Source organism: Monodon monoceros, unplaced genomic scaffold (assembly GCF_005190385.1).
Source record: "Monodon monoceros isolate NGI ecotype Baffin Bay Population unplaced genomic scaffold, NGI_Narwhal_1 Super_Scaffold_10, whole genome shotgun sequence".
NCBI lineage: Eukaryota > Metazoa > Chordata > Mammalia > Artiodactyla > Monodontidae > Monodon > Monodon monoceros.
Genome location: NW_021703766.1, coordinates 55815502 through 55832546, shown reverse-complemented (window position 1 = coordinate 55832546; position 17045 = coordinate 55815502).

The following is a 17045-nucleotide window of genomic DNA, read 5'->3' as shown; positions in this document are numbered from 1 at the left end:
TCCCCGAGTTTGCTAGAGAAATCAGGGCAGGAGAAGTATGGGCTTCTCTCTCTCTCCATTCCCCTCTCTGGATGATTGCACCCAACAAGCCAACAACTGGCCCTTGAAAGAAAGAAACACAAGCCTCAGCTGTTTCATTCATTAGTATTTTATTGGTTGCAAATAGGAGAGTCAATTCAAACGACCTCAAGCAAAGAGATTCATTATAGATTCACTTACACCAAAGTTCAGGATGAAATCAGCTTCATTTAGAGCTGGAATGAACTGTTGTGATGATTGAATATGTAAATGAGGATATGTAAGCTGTGTTAAAGAAGTTATTTGTAAAAGGCATTGACCAATGCAGAAAATAATTTAAAATAAAATATCTCTTTTCAGGAATGGTATTCTTGGAAATGCTGGGAAAAGATTCCTGGGTCTTGGAAGATAATTACTAGAAATATGCAGGGGAGGTAGTATATGTTTTTTTTTTTTAATGTATTAAGTATTCCTGGAACAAAAGCAGTGAGTTGGAAGGGGAGGATTGTCCAAGTAAAGAATGGATTTATAAGGAAAAAAATTTAGAGCTGGTTCTCCAGGTCTAAAAATATTGCTGAGGACTTTCCGCTGGCCTCCTAGTTACCTTCCTTTTGGGGGTGACCTCCTTCTCCTTCTCCACGTGCCTGGGAGAATAGCTACCACCCCCATTACCTACTTGGCAAGGCGGGGAGGCGGGGGTGGTTTCAGGGCAGATTCTCGTCACACACACCCCACCTCCCGTCGCTGCTTGGCTGCAGGGACCAGAGTCTTGCAATAAAGGATGCAGAGGCCCGAGGCAGGAACAAGCTGTTGGAGGAGCAGGCGAAGAATAATGTGCAGCTGGGCAAGAGTGGAATGGAGATGCCTGTGGAGACCATCATAGATGTCCAGGCCAAGGGACTGTGATTAGCTCAGACGGAGCCGGTATTCTTAATCACATTTGTGAGATATTGAAAATAATCACGCTAGTAATATAAATCATATTAGCAGTGGTTATTTATTTGGGCTCTACCACATGCCAGGAACCTCATTTCATGGATGATTAAAGTCTCCACCAGCACCGCTGATGCTCTGTTCTCCACCCAACAGCCAGGCAGATCCCATTAAACCATAATTAAGACCATGTATAATGCACACCTCAGCAAGTAAAAGCTAAAGTCCTCACAATAGCCGGGCCAGCCAGCCCCACGCAAACCCGCTTGCGCCCCCATCTCTGCTTTTTGCTCCCTCCGCTGCTCCAGCTGCTGCTCCAGCTGCACTGGCCTCTTTGCTGTTCCAACAAGCGCATCGTGCACCAGCCTCAGGACTTTTGCACCAGCTCTGGAATGGACCTCTGCCTGGAATGCTCTTCCCCCAGAAGCCCACATGGCTCCCTCAATCCTACAGGTCTCTGCTCCAACGTTCGCCTCCTTAGAGAGGATTTCCTTGACCACCCCCTCCGCAGTTCACTCTGATCATCCTTATAGCCTGTATCACCACCTGACAATTACGGATTAATGCGGCTGTTTTCTGGCGTCCTCCTACTCGGGTGGCTTTCCCCAGAGAAACTTGGTCTTGGGATGGTTGAACTGGAGAGGGCTGCAGAGATCAGGCTCTGTCTCCCAGGAACCCTTCCTACACCCACACCACCTTGTGGGGCCCCAGCCTCTTGGACCCTCTCCCCCAAATGCTTGAAACTGCTCTGTCCCCTCCTGGAATGGAGATGTTGGACCCAGGGTAGTATCTGCATATAGTATGTGGGGTACGTGATGGAGGGGGAAATAGGTCAAATAAGTTGGCAAATATGGCAAATTTAAAATCATACGGAAATAGATGGGATGCCCAGCCGCTGGTCCATAGCTTGTAATTCTCATCATGAGACTGCCTACTCCGAGGATGGGCAATTCCGGTTGTGAGAGTGGTTTTGGGGTCGGTGGGCTTGCTGCAAGCTGCCACCAGGGAGCGGCTTCAGCATCCAGCACCGTGGTGTTCATGGACTGTCCACTTCTCTTCCTCTTGACCTTATCTGTATGCCTAAATTTCAAAAGCTCCGAAACAAACATTTTCGATGACTGCTGCTCCAGGGGCTCAGCTCCTTCTGCAGCTGTAGACACTCAGACTCTGACCTCGCGGGGGCTCCATTCTTTCTGCAGCAGGAGGGTCTACAAACTCCTGCTTCCTCTGGGGGCTGCTGACAGCAGCAGGAGGGACTCAGGGCAGACTCGCCACACACATCCCTACAGCCCATCCCTGCTCCTGGGCAGGGACAGGAGGTCACAGCCGGCCAACCAGCCTACACGCGAGGCCGGAGCAGCACAGTCCCCCACGAAGTCAAAATCAGCTTGGGAGCCCTTCATCCAGCGAATACAGGCTGGTGCCTGTGGACTCAAGGGGCGCCGGAGCCCTCTGCGCCTGCGCACTCGAACCAGGTAGGCTCTCCCTGAAGTCTTGATGGGAGGGCTCAGTGGACAGTCCTGTGGCCCCGCCCACGGCCCTGTGGCCCCACCCCCACCCAAGGCGGGGCTGACCCGCAGCTCTTCAGCTGCTGAGGGCCTGTTTCTTCTGTTCTCTCGGGTCATTGAACTCAGCACCATGTCTGTAAACTAGGTTCCATTTTACTCATTCACCCATTTCACCTGGCATTTACTGAACACCTACTGTGTGCATAGGCCTGAACTGAGCAAAGGTCAGAGGGAGGAGCCAGACTGTGTGTGGTCCATGACCCTGAATGGCTCTAGGGCTGGGGCTGGGCATTTCGACTATCCATTCAGTCACTCAGTATTTCTTGAGAACCTACTGTGTGCTATGGCCTGAGTGATGTCTGGGGCACACAGAGGAACCAACTCTGTTGTCCCTGATTCTTAATGACTCCAGGGCTGATGCTGGGATGTATAAACTACTCATTCAGTCACTTGGCACTTCTTGGAGACCTACTATGTGCTGAGGTCTGGGCTGGGCAAAGTTTGGATCACAGGAATGGACCAGAATTGCATGGTCTCTGACCGTGAAAGGCTGCAGGGTTGGTGCTGAGGATGTTCGCCTACTCATTCATTTACCTGACCTATTCATTCATGTCTACTGAGGGCCTACTGTGTGCTAAGGCCTGGGTTGCATGATATCTGCGGCACAGGGAGTGCCAACTCTGTGGTCCCTGACTCTGAATGACTCCAAGTGCTGGTGCTGGGGATATACAACTGTTCATTCAGTCACCTGGCACTTCATCAGGACCTACTGTGTGCTGTGGCCTGGGTGATACCTAGAACACAGGGAAGACTCAGACACTGTGGTTCCTGACCCTACAGGATACCAGGGCCAGGTCAGGGGTTTTTCTCTTATTTATTCATTCACCTGATGTTTCTTCAGGACCTACTGTGTGCCAAGGCCTGTGAAGAAAATGCCAGGAGAGAAGTAAAAAAGGCTGACAGATTCTCTCCTCCCAGGCCCCTCACTAGCTTCTTTTGTAGGGCTGGGAGCTGAGGGAGCTGGTGGACTGGGAGGCAGATGTGTCCCCATTTGTTATATGTCTGCATCTCTCCCTTCCTGGCTTAGCTGAAGATCACTTGTGCTTGAGTTATTTTCAAGGCTTGACGTATCAGTTTCTGATAAATTACAACAATTTTTCAACCTTTCTTGGGGGGCCAAGGAAATCTAAATATGGACTGGTCACTGGCTGATATTAAGAAATTATTTATTTCATTATGTGATAATAATATTGTGGTTGCAAAGATTTTCTTTATTTCTTAGAGATGCAGGCTTAGGTATTTACCAGTGAAGTGAGATATGTCTGTAATTTACTTTAAAATAGACCTGAATAGATAGCTAGTGGGAAGCAGCCGCATAGCACAGGGAGATCAGATCGGTGCCTTGTGACCACCTAGAGGGGTGGAATAGGGAGGGTGGGAGGGAGGGAGATGCAAGAGGGAAGAGATATGGTGATATATGTATATGTATAACTTTGTTATAAAGCAGAAATTAACACACCATTGTAAAGCAATTATACTCCAATAAAGATGTTAAAAAAAAACAACCAGACCTGGAAAATATACATATAGACATATTTTCATGACCTATTTTAAAAGCAAATATATGTTATAAAATGCGGTAAATTTCATTATTTAAAAAATTTTAGGTATTATATTTTTATGTTACCAAAATTATCATTATTATTATTTTTTGTGTGTGTGTGTGCAGCACGGGCCTCTCACTGTTATGGCCTCTCCCTTTGCGGAGCACAGGCTCCGGACGCGCAGGCTCAACGGCCATGGCTCACGGGCCCAGCCACTCCGCAGCATGTGGGATCTTCCCAGACCAGGGCACGAACCTGTGTCCCCTGCATCGGCAGGCGGACTCTCAACCACTGCGCCACCAGGGAAGCCCCCAATATTATTTTTTAAAACACATCTTTGTTGGAGTATAATTGCTTCACAATACTGTGTTAGTTTCTGTTGTACAACAAAGTGAATCAGCCATATACATAAATATATCCCCGTATCCCCTCCCTCTTGAGCCTCCCTCCCACCCTCCCTATCCCACCCCTCTAGGCGGTCACAAAGCACTGAGCTGATCTCCCTGTGCTATGCTGCTGTTTCCCACCAGCCAACTATTTTACATTTGGTAGTGTATATATGTCGATGCTCCTCTCACTTCTCCCCAGCTTTCCCCTCCCCTCCCCCGTGTCCTCAAGTCCATTCTCTATGTCTACATCTTTATTCCTGCTCTGCCACTAGGTTCATCAGTACCATTTTTTTTTTTTTAGATTCCATATATATGTGTTAGCATACGGTATTTGTTTTTCTCTTTCTGACTGATTTCACTCTGTATGACAGACCCTAGCTCCATCCACCTCATTACAAATAACTCAATTTCGTTTCTTTTTATGGCTGAGTAATATTCCATTGTATATATGTGCCACATCTTCTTATCCAGTCATCTGTCGATGGACACGTAAGTTGTTTCCATGTCCTGGCTATTGTAAATAGAGCTGCAATGAACATTGTGGTACATGACTTTTTGAATTATGGTTTTCTCAGGGTATATGCCCAGTAGTGGGATTGCTGGGTCATATGGTAGTTCTATTTTTAGTTTTTAAAGGAACCTCCATACTGTTTTCCATAGTGGCTGTATCAATTTACATTCCCACCAACAGGGCAGGAGGGTTCCCTTTTCACCACATCCTTTCCAGTATTTATTGTTTCTAGATTTTTTAAAATTTATATATTGGCTGCGTTGGGTCCTCGTTGCTGTATGCGGTCTTTCTCTAGTTACGGCGAGCCAGGGGGGCTACTCTTCGTTGTGGTGAGCAGGCTTCTTATTGCGGTGGCTTGTCTTGTTGCAGAGCATGGGCTGTAGGCGCGCAGGCTTCAGTAGCTGTGGCACACAGGCCCAGTGGTTGTGGCTCACGGGCTCTAGAGTGCAGACTCAGTAGTTGTGGCGCACGGGCTTAGTTGCTCCGCGGCATGTTGGATCTTCCCGGACCAGGGCTCAAATCCGTGTCCCTGCATTGGCAGATGGATTCTTAACCACTGTGCCACCAGGGAAGTCCCTGTTTCTAGATTTTTTGATAATGGCCATTCTGACTGGCGTGAGGTGATACCTCATTGTAGTTTTGATTTGCATTTCTCTAATAATTAGTGATGTTGAGCATATTTTCATGTGCCTCTTGGCCATCTGTATGTCTTCTTTGGTGGAATGTCTATTTAGGTCTTCTGCCCATTTTTTAATTGTTTTTTTTTCTGATATTGAGCTCCATGAGCTGTTTTTATATTTTGGAGATTAATCCTTTGTCCATTGTTTCACTTACAAATATTTTCTCCCATTCTGAGCGTTTTTTTTTGTCCTGTTTATGGTTTCCTTTGCTGTACAAGAGCTTTAAAGTTTAATTAGGTCCCATTTGTTTATTTTTGTTTTTATTTTCATTACTCCTGGAGGTGGATCAAAAAAGATCTTGCGGTGGTTTATGTCAGTGTTTTTCCTATGTTTTCCTCTAAGAGTTTTATAGTGTCTGGTCTTACATTTAGGTCTTTAACCCATTTGGAGTTTATTTTTGTGTACGGTGTTAGGTAGTGTTCTAATTTCATTCTTTTACATGTAGCTGTCCAGTTTTCCCAACACCACTTATTGAAGAGGCTGTCTTTTCTACGTTGTATGTTCTTGCCTCCTTTGTCATAAATTAGGTGACTATATGTGTGTGGGTTTATCTCTGGGCTTTCTATCCTGTACCATTGATCTGTATTTCTGTTTTTGTGCCAGTACCATACTGTCTTGATTACTGTAGCTTTGTGGTATAGTTTGAAGTTGGGGAACCTGATTCCACCAGCTCTGTTTTTCTTTCTCAAGATTGCTTTGGCTATTCAGGGTTTTTTGTGTTTCCATACAAATTGTAAAATTTTTTGTTCTAATTCTGTGAAGAATGCCATTGGTAGTTTGATAGGGATTGCATTGAATCTGTAGATTGCTTCTCTGATCTTCCAGTCCAAGAACATGGTAAATTTTTCCATCTATTTATATCATCTTTGATTTCTTTCATCAGTGTTTTATAGTTTTCTGAGTACAAGTCTTTCGCCTCCTTAGGCAGGTTTATTCCTAGGTATTTCATTCTTTTTGTTGCAGTGGTAAATGGGAGTGTTTCCTTAATTTCACTTTCTGATTTTTTGTTGTTGGGGTATAGGAATACCAGAGATTTCTGTGCATTAATTTTGTATCCTGCAACCTTACCAAATTCATTGATTAGTTCTAGTAGTTTTCTGGTGGCATCTTTAGGATTTTCTATGTATAGTATCATGTCATCTGCAAACAGTGACAGTTTTACTTCTTCTTTTCCAATTTGTGTTATTTTACTTCTTTTTCTTCTCTGATTGCTGTGGCTAGGACTTCTAAAACTATGTTGAATAAGAGTGGTGAGAATGGACATCCTTGTCTTATTCCTGATCTTAGTGGAAATGCTTTCGGTTTTTCACCATTGAGTATGATGCTTGCTGTGGGTTTGTCATATATGGCCTTTATTATGTTGAGGTAGGTTCACTCTGTACCCATTTTCTGGAGAGTTTTTATCATAAATGGGTGTTGAATTTTGTCAAAAGCTTTTTCTGCATCTATTGAGATGATCATAATGGTTTTTATTCCTTAATTTTTTTATGTTCTGTATCACATTGATTGATTTGCGTATATTGAAGAATCCTTGCATCCCTGGGATAAATTCCACTTGATCATGGTGTATGATCCTTTTAATATGTTGTTGGATTCTGTTTGCTAGTATTTTGTTCAGGATTTTTGCATCTATGTTCATCAGTAATATTGGTCTATAATTTTCTTTTTTGTGATATCTTTTTTGGTTTTGGTATCAGGGTGATGTTGGCTTCATAGAATGAACTTGGGAGTGTTCCTCCCTCTGCAATTTTTGGAAGAGTTTGAGAAGGACTGGTGTTAGCTGTTCTCTAAATGTTTGATAGAATTTTCCTGTGAAGCCATCTGGTCCTGGATTTTTGTTTGTTGGAAGGTTTTTAATTACAGTTTCAATTTCATTACTTGTGATAGGCCTGTTTATATTTTCTAATTCTTCCTGGTTCAGTCTTGGAAAATTGTACCTTTCCAAGAATTTGTCCATTCCTTCGTAATTGTCCATTTTATTGGCATATAGTTGTTTGTAGTAGTCTCTTATAATCCTTTGTATTTCTGCAGTGTCAGTTGTGATTTCTCCCTTTTCATTTCTAATTTTATTGATTTGCGTCCTCTCCCTTTTTTTCTTGATGAATCTGGCTAAGGATTTATCAATTTTGTTTATCTTCTCAAAGAACCAGCTTTTAGTTTTATTGATTTTGCTATTGTTTTCTTCATTTCTATTTATTTCTTCTCTGATCTTTATGATTTCTTTCCTTCTACTGACTTTGGGTTTTCTTTGTTCTTCTTTCTCTTGTTGTTTAGGTGTAGGGTTAGATTGTATATTTGAGATTTTTCTTGTTTCTTGAAGTGAGATTGAATTGCTACAAACTTCCTTCTTAGAACTGCTTTTGCTGCATCCCATAGGTTTTGGGTCGTCATGTTTTCATTGTCATTTGTTTCTATGTTTTTTTGTTTTTTTGGTTTTTTTGCAGTATGCGGGTCTCCCACTGCCGCAGCCTCTCTTGCTGCGGAGCACAGGCTCCGGATGCGCAGGCCCAGCGGCCATGGCTCACGGGCCCAGCCGCTCCACGGCATGCGGGATCCTCCCGAACCGGGGCACGAACCCGTGTCCCCTGCATCAGCAGGCGGACTCTCAACCACTGCGCCACCAGGGAAGCCCTCTATGTATTTTTTTATTTCTTCTTTTATTTCTTCAGTGATCTCTTGGTTATTTAGTAGCGTACTGTTTAGCCTCCATGTATTTGTGTTTTTTACAGTCATTTTCCTGTAATTGAATTCCAGTGTCATAGCATTGTGGTCAGAAAAGATGCTTGATATGATTTCAATTTTCTTAAATTTTCTGAGGCTTGATTTGTGACCCAAGATGTGATCTATCCTGGAGAATGTTCCATGTGAACTTGAGAAGAAAGTGTGTTCTGCCACTCTCAGTTGGAATGTTCTATAAATATCAATTAAATCTATCTAGTCTATTGTGTCATTTAAAGCTTGTGTTTCCTTATTTATTTTCTGTTTGGATGATCTGTCCATTGGTGTAAGTGGGGTATTAAAGTCCCCTACTATTACTGTATTACTGTCGATTTCCCCTTTTAAAAGCAAATATATGTTATAAAATATGATAAATTTCGTTATTTAAAAATTTTTAGGTATTATATTTTTATGTTACCAAAATTATTTTTAAAGGTATTGAATATGGGCATTTATTGTATTTTATACCTTTCTGTGTAATTGAAAATCTCCTAACAAAAATTTTTTTTAAAAGGAGTCCTATGCTGCATTACAACACAGGACAATTCATTGGTCACACTCGGCCGAAAAGCATTCTTCATTCATAACTGAAAAATATTTTTCAGTGATCTCTTTTTCTGGAGCCAAACAAATCACAGTGAGATCAAAATAATCATAAGGAATTCTTTTAATAAATCTTATGCCCAAACTTTGTGAAAAGATAACATCCACCCCCCTTGTCTAAGGACACAAGGGGTCTCAGATGATAATGGATAAAAGCAAGACGGAAAACTGTTCCACATGTTACCATTTGTGTAGAAAGGTGTACTATACAACTTTTTGGAATATTTATGTATATAAAAAATCCACATAAATATTTGCTTATATATGCATAGAATGTTCTGGAAATATACCAGGAAACTGTTCGGGGTGGTTGCCTCCAGGGAGAGGAACTTGCTGGCTGTGGGGGAGGGGGAGGATGGGGTAAGATTTTTATTTTTCTTTTACTTTATAAATTGGGGACATATGGATTACATAAAATAATTTTTAAAAATAATTTATTTTTGGCTGCGTTGGGCCTTTGTTGCTGCGTGTGGACTTTCTCTAGTTGCATCGAGCAGGGGCTACTCTTCATTGTGGTGCACAGGGTTCTCACTCCCGTGGCTTCTCGTTTTGGAGCACGGGCTCTAAGTGTGCAGGCTTCAGTAGTTGTGGCACGTGGGTTCAGTAGTTGTGGCTCATGGGCTCTAGAGGGCAGGCTCAGTAGTTGTGGCGCACGGGCTTAGTTGCTCCATGGCATGTAGAATCTTCCCAGACCAGGGCTCGAACCCATGTCCCCTGCATTGGCAGGTGGATTCTTAACCACTGCACCACCAGGGAAGTCCCATAAAATAATTTTGTAGAGGTCATGCCATGTGATTGACACTTGTCTTCCACCGAAACAGCAGATGGATTGCATTAGTGATTACCATGTTTCACTCTTCCCTGTAGCCACACCATTGGGTAGGCCCTTCCTAGGCTATTCCTGGCTTGGCCATGGGGCCTGCTTTGGCCGATGGGATTAGAAACAAACTTGAAGCTGTGCCTGTGTGTCCCCACTCTCATAAATCCCTGCTCTGTCCATGAGAGCACACCCAGGCAAGATGTGAGTCAGCTGAGCCCTTCTGTACCAGCCAGCCCCCATCCAACCCACAGCTGACCACAGATGCATAACTGAGCCCTTCATGTGTTACAGTGGGGTTCCAATGGCCATGCACCTGCTGTGAGCACACCAAGAGTGAGGGTGCTATGGCGCCCCCCCTTCACATGCCCCTGTGGTGGGCTTGGGTTTCTTCCCCATACACCCCCAGCTGCACGCCTCTTGGGCTGGGAAGTGCAGCTTGGTAGCACAGACCCTCTATGTCAGTCTCTCTCTGTTCTGCCTGCTGCCAACCTGCTGCTGTGCTCTCCTCCAAGCTTCTGAGGCTCCCTTTCTGTCCCAGCTGAAAGGGCTTTGAAGGGGCTTCCCAGGGTGCAGGAACCTTTCCTCTTTCACAGCTCCCTCCTAGGGGCACAGGTCCTGTCCTGCTTCCTCCGGTTTGTTTGTTTGTTTTTTCTTTCTTTCGTCCTACCCTGCTACATGGTGATATTTCCTGCACTTCTGGTGTCTGAGTTCTTCTGCCAGCATTCAGTAAGTTATGCTATGAGAACTGTTCCACGTGGAGATGTACTTTTGATGTATTTGTGGAAGGAGGTGAGCTCCACGTCCTTCTATTCTCTTCTATTCTGCTATCTTGATTCACCTGCCTCCAGAGCTTTCTTTATCCCAGGAGCTGAGAACATTGTTGGCTCAGTGAATGACCTCACAAACAACAGCCAGGCATAATGCTATTATTACAGTCATCATCAAAAATTCTAAGGGCTACATGCTGTGTGATTCCACTTATGTGACACCCTATAATGTTATATAAGACAGGAAACAAAGCAGTGGTAGCCAGAGGCTGGGGGCAGGAGGAGGAGACTGACTACAAAAGACGTAAGGGAATTCTTGGGTCCTCTACATCCTGGTTGTAGAGGTTACATGCCTGTATGAGTTTGTCAAAGTTAGAATTCTACACCCAAAATGAGTACGTTTTACTGTATGAACTTTTTAAAAAAATTTTTTTATTTTAGTATAGTTGCTTTACAATGTTGTGTTCATTTCTGCTATACAGCAAAGTGAGTCAGTTATACATTTATGTATATCCCCTCTTTTTAAGATTTTCCCATATAGGTCATTACAGAGTATCGAGTGGGGTTCCCTGTGCTATACAGTACGTCCTTATTAATTATCTGTTTTATATATAGTAGTGTGTATATGTCAATCCAAGTCTCCCAATTTATCCCCCTCTTTCCCCCAGTAACCATAAGTTTGTTTTCTACATCTGTAACTCTATTTCTGTTTTGTAGATAACTTAATTTGTACCTCTTTTTTAGATTCCACATATAAGTGATATCATATTATATTTGTCTTTCTCTGTCTGACCTTACTTCACTCACTATGACAATCTCTAGGTCCATCCATGTTGCTGCAAATAGCATTATTTCATTTCTTTTTTATGGTTGAGTAATATTGCATTGTATGTAGTACCATGTCTTCTTTCTTTCCTCTGTTGATGGACATTTAGGTTGCTTCCATGTCTTGGCTATTGTGAATAATGCTTTGGGGTGCATGTGTCCTTTTGAATTATAATTTTTTCTGGATATGTGCTCAGGAGTGGGCTGCTGGATCATATGGTAACTCTATTTTTAGTTTTTTGAGGAACCTCCATACTGTTCTCCTTAGTGGCTACACCAGTTTACATTCCCACCAACAGTGCAGAGGGTTCATTTCTGTCCACACCCTGTCCAGCATTTGTTATTTGTAGACTTTTAAATGATATGGCCCCTGAATTGACTTCTTGCACCTGGCAAGTTGCTGCTATCTGGAGCTCAGCTTTCCTGGGCTCCTGCATTTACGGGAGTTCAGAAGCAGCCCCCACCCCAGTAAGCCCAGCATCTTAAGAATGACCATAGGGCTTCCCTGGTGGTGCAGTGGTTAAGAATCCACCTGCCAATGCAGGGGACATGGGTTCGAGCCCTGGTCCGGGAAGATACCACATGCCACAGAGCAACTAAGCCTGTGCGCCACAACTACTGAGCCTGCACTCTAGAGCCCACAAGCCACAACTACTGAAGCCCGTGTGCCTAGAGCCTGTGCTCCTCAACAAGAGAAGCCACTGCAATGAGGAGCCTGTGCACCACAACAAAGAGTAGGCCCCGCTCACCACAACTAGAGAAAGCCCACGCGCAGCAACGAAGACCCAACGCAGCCAAAAATAAATAAATAAATTTTTAAAAATACTTAAAAAAAAAAAGGAATGGCCATAAAGCACTTTCTGAATATAGTGATGCTTTCCCCATGGCATGGATTCAAGGAAAGGCATTTGGCCCTGTCTCACGGAACCTAATGATAGAGTAAGAGAGAAACTCACTAATAAGAAAGCAAATTCAGCATCCCCAAGTTTTCCCAGGTCTTTCCTGTGTATCAGGCAAGATCATTTCTGGTCGTTCAATGTCATTTAGTCATCAGTTAGGACTGAATAGATTGCATTTGTCTACCCAGAAAACTACTGGAAAAGCAATAAGCTGCACAAATTAGCACATTGAATATGTAATTCCTGATGTGTAAACCTATAAATAAATTCAACCCAGCTCAAAATTTTATTCCAACTTCTGAGGCCAAGCACTATTAAAACCCATTCCTGAGGCCATTTTCTAGATTCTGATATGAATGTTGATAAATACTTTGGGGAGTCCTTCATCCATTTCCTAATCTCTTATATCAACCTCTAGACCACTTGAGAATCAGACCTTTCTTTCTGTCTTTTCTTTCTTCCCTTCCTTCATCCCCCCATTCTTCCTTTCTTGTTTTTAAATCAGTGAAGCCATAATATTGGTAAGCTAAAAGGGAAATTGGTTAACCTTCATCCATGGCTATCTCAGGCAAATGTGAATTAGTTGGTATGTTTTTTGTTTTAAGGTTTCTTAGCGGCTTAGAGTTTCAAAATCTCAAAATTCTCCCACAAGTCCTCATTCCAATAACCAGGATACCAACTGTTCCTAATTAATATCAAACATTCTACTTAAGAGACCTGCCAAAATTGTGAATTAACCTGGCACTGTAGCTCATTCTTTGATAGTTAGCAAGCACAGCCTGATAGCTACAAGCAAGTCTTTCAACTATGTTACAAAAATGGCTTGTGTTCTACTCCATGCCTTAAAGCAAAAATTTTAAGAAACAAGCCCTTTTTTCTTCTTGCTTTATGCTATTCAGTTCCACTATGAACAAACATCATACATATTTCTTGGACTGGCACTTCTTGTCCTCTTTGAATTCGTCCAAAGCAAAAGCCATCTAGGCCGCAGCTGATCAGCTGTTTTACAGTTGCTATGAAGGCATATTACTTCCATGGCACAAAATATGATTAGGAGCCTCACACTGCTTTGCTCCATTTCATCCAATAACCGTACTTTAATAATAATTCCACATTTTCTAAGGATCTTTTGCCTAAAACCCATTCAAGGTTACCAATTTCTATATTGGTAGGTTTCCTTGTTTGACAGCAAAAGAACTTAATCTAATTTTAAAATGAAAACAAGGGACTTCCCTGGTGGCACAGTGGTTAAGAATCCGCCTGCCAATGCAGGGGACATGGGCTTGATCCCTGGTCTGGGGAGATCCTACATGCCACGGAGCAACTAAGCCCATGTGCTACAACTACTGAGCCTGTGCTCTAGAGCCTGCAAGCCACAACTACTGAGCCCACACACCACAATTACTGAAGCCCACATGCCCTAGAGTCCATGCACCACAACTACTGAGCCCATGTGCCGCCACTACTGAAGCCCTTGTGCCTAGAGCCTTTGCTCTGCAACAAGCCACCGCAATGAGAAGTCCGCACACCGCAACAAAGAGTAGCCCCCGCTTGCTGCAACTAGAGAAAGCCCGTGCACAGCAACAAAGACCCAGCACAGCAAAAAATAAATTAAATAAGTAAACAAATAAATTAAATAAAATGAAAACAAAATGCTTGTGGGAAACAACCTACCAGAACATGAAACAGGTCAGCTCTAGCAAGCAGAGCAGCAGGAACTCAGGAGCCATCTTAAAATTGTGGCCAAAGGATGACTCATATTCAGCTTCCTCCTGAGTCCCAAGGAGAGAGTATATGACTGGATTAAAGTGAACTGTGTATAGCTGGCAATGCAAACAAAACCTCAGCGAATGACATCAGAACAGCCCAACCAACACAGCTGGGGGAAGGAGTCTGTATTTGTGTATGCATGGTTTCTATTTGTACTGTAGACAAAAACAACACATTTCATAATTTTAACTTTAAAAAGTTTGTGTTTATAACTATGCCATATTATATAGTTATGAAAATTACATTCTCAATAAACTACAAAGCATTGTTTTGTGAGCATAGACATCCACCTCATTCTTTCCAGTGACTGTTTAATAATCTACTGAACTGATTTTCCACAATTAAGTAACAAATTTACTACTGCTGGACATTTAAACTGTTCCAAGTTTTTTACAATTCTGTAATGAATGTGCTTATGCATCTATATTTCTGCACCTGTGCTTTTCGAGAAGATAAGTTCCTAGATGTAGAATTGCAGCAGTGATTAATTACATTTTAAATACTGACAGGTCACACCATATTGCCTTCTAAAATGGCTTTCCACCTATTTACCCTCCCAATGTAATATAAAAATATGGTTTCTCACATCTGCAATCTTCATTTAAGATTTGCTGTTATACTGTGTATCTCATCTTATCAGACTTTGTCAGACTGTGTATCTTACCTTATCCTTGCTGCTTTCCAACAGCCCTTTTTTAAGGGCTATATGCTTCGTAATACATGGTTAAAATATATCTCAGTCTGGGGGCTTCCCTGGTGGCGCAGTGGTTGACAGTCCGCCTGCTGATGCAGGGGACACAGGTTCGTGCCCCGTTCTGGGAAGATCCCACATGTCACGGAGCGGCTAGGCCCGTGAGCCATGGCTGCTAACCCTGCGCGTCCGGAGCCTGTGCTCCGCAACGGGAGAGGCCACAACAGTGAGAGGCCCGCATACCGCAAAAAAAAAAAAAAAAATATATATATATATATATATATCTATATCTCAGTCTGTCATGTGCCTTTTAACTTTGAATACAGTGTCTTATACCATGGAAAAGTTTAAATTTTTTACATGGTCCTATCACTCTGTCTCTCTTCATGACTTCTGGACTCTGTGTCCTGCCTACCAAAGCCTTCCTGAACTCAAAGGGATAGAAATATTCTACATTCTCTTCTAGAATCTTAATATTGTTTCATATTACATCTTTAATCATATTGAATGAACTTCTCTGTAAGGGGTTAAATGTGGATCTGACCTTATTTCCAGTTGGATAACTGTCAAGCACCATTTAAGTAATCCATCTCTCCCACCGACACATCAAAAATAATTACTTTTGCAATAAACTAAATTCATGGGTATACGATCTTTTTCAAAAATTTCCTTGTGATGCTTTCCTATTTACCATTCTACATGATTTTCAGAACAAAACTGTCAATGTAAAGATATCCTATAGGGATTGTGACTGGAATTGACTGTACAAACATGTTAACAATATTGAAACTTCCATCTGGAAACACAGATCTCCATTTATTCAGAACCTCTATTCTCCTTAACAGAGGTTAATAATTTCCTTCCTATATATAAAACCATGAGTAAATTCATCTATAATTTTTTTTCTTCTGGGTTTGATATTAGGGTTGAATTAGCCTCATGAAAGAAGTATTCCAAATACTGCAAAATAATCCATTTCATTATTTTTTCTACACTCTAGAACAGCTTAATTATGATTCCTTGAAGGTTTAGAATTAATCTGTTAACCCAGGTGTCTTAGAAGAGGGCTACACTATTCAAGTTCTGTTTCTTCCATTTTAAATGTTAGGAATTTTTACTTTCTGCCTTGAATAAATATAGTCTTACATTCTTCCCAGTAAATTCTAGTTCTTTTGTTCCAGTCTTATCCAGAGTTCTAGACATTTCCTAAAACATATTCTATGTATCAGGTCACACTGAATTTCCTCATCAACAAAGGAACACAGCTTTATTTTGTGGTGATCTCAAGCTTTAAACATACTACTCATGCTAACCCTCATCATATACATTGTTTCAGTTCCAAAATTGTTATGATCTCCAAGTAAATATACTGCCTTCCAGAGTTCACTGTTTAAAAATAACTCTCAAGCAGACTCTGAAGGATACTGAGCTAACATTATGGAGCACTTAGTCTGGGTCAGGCACTGTGCTGAGTACTTTGTATGCATCAAGTAGTTCAAAATTTCATAGCAAGGGTTTTAAGGGAGTCATAAAATTACATTTACATTTTGAAAATACCACTGTGGCAGTAGTGTGAAAAATGAACTTGAAGGGGACAAAAGAGGATGCAAGGAGACCAGTTATTAGACAATTGGAATAGTCCAGGTGAAATGACAGTGTTTTGGACTAGGACAACGAGAATAGAAAGATGTGGATGAATTCCAAAAATATTCAGCAGACATATCAACAGGACTTGGTGACACAGAAGGTGAGGAAGAGCTGGGGGCCCGAGATGACTCTACAGCATGAATTTTCTGATGATGAGCAAGGTGCGCACTTTGTCTGAAGACCTTTCTGCATTCCCTACATTCATAAGATCTCTCTCCAGTGTGGATTCTTCTATGTAGATTAAGGTGTCCAATCTGGCTGAAGGTTTTCCTACATTCCTTACACTGATATGGTTTTTCTCCAGAGTGAATTCTCTGATGAACGGTAAGGGATTGCCGATGGCTAAAGGCTTTACCGCACATGCTACATTCATAAGGTTTCTCCCCCGTATGACATCTTTGATGACAAATGAGCAACGATTTTGTTCTGTATGCCTTCTCACACTTAACACATTCGTAGGGCCTTTGGCCAGTGTGAAGTCTCCGATGCTGAGAGCGGGATGAGCTATCACTAAAGGCCTTCCCACATTCAGTACATTTATAGGGTTTCTCTCCTGTGTGAACTCTCTGATGTTGAATAAGGCGGGTAGTCTGGCTGAAGGCTTTTCCACATTCAGTACATTCATAAGGTTTCTCTCCGGTATGAATTTTATGATGCTGTGC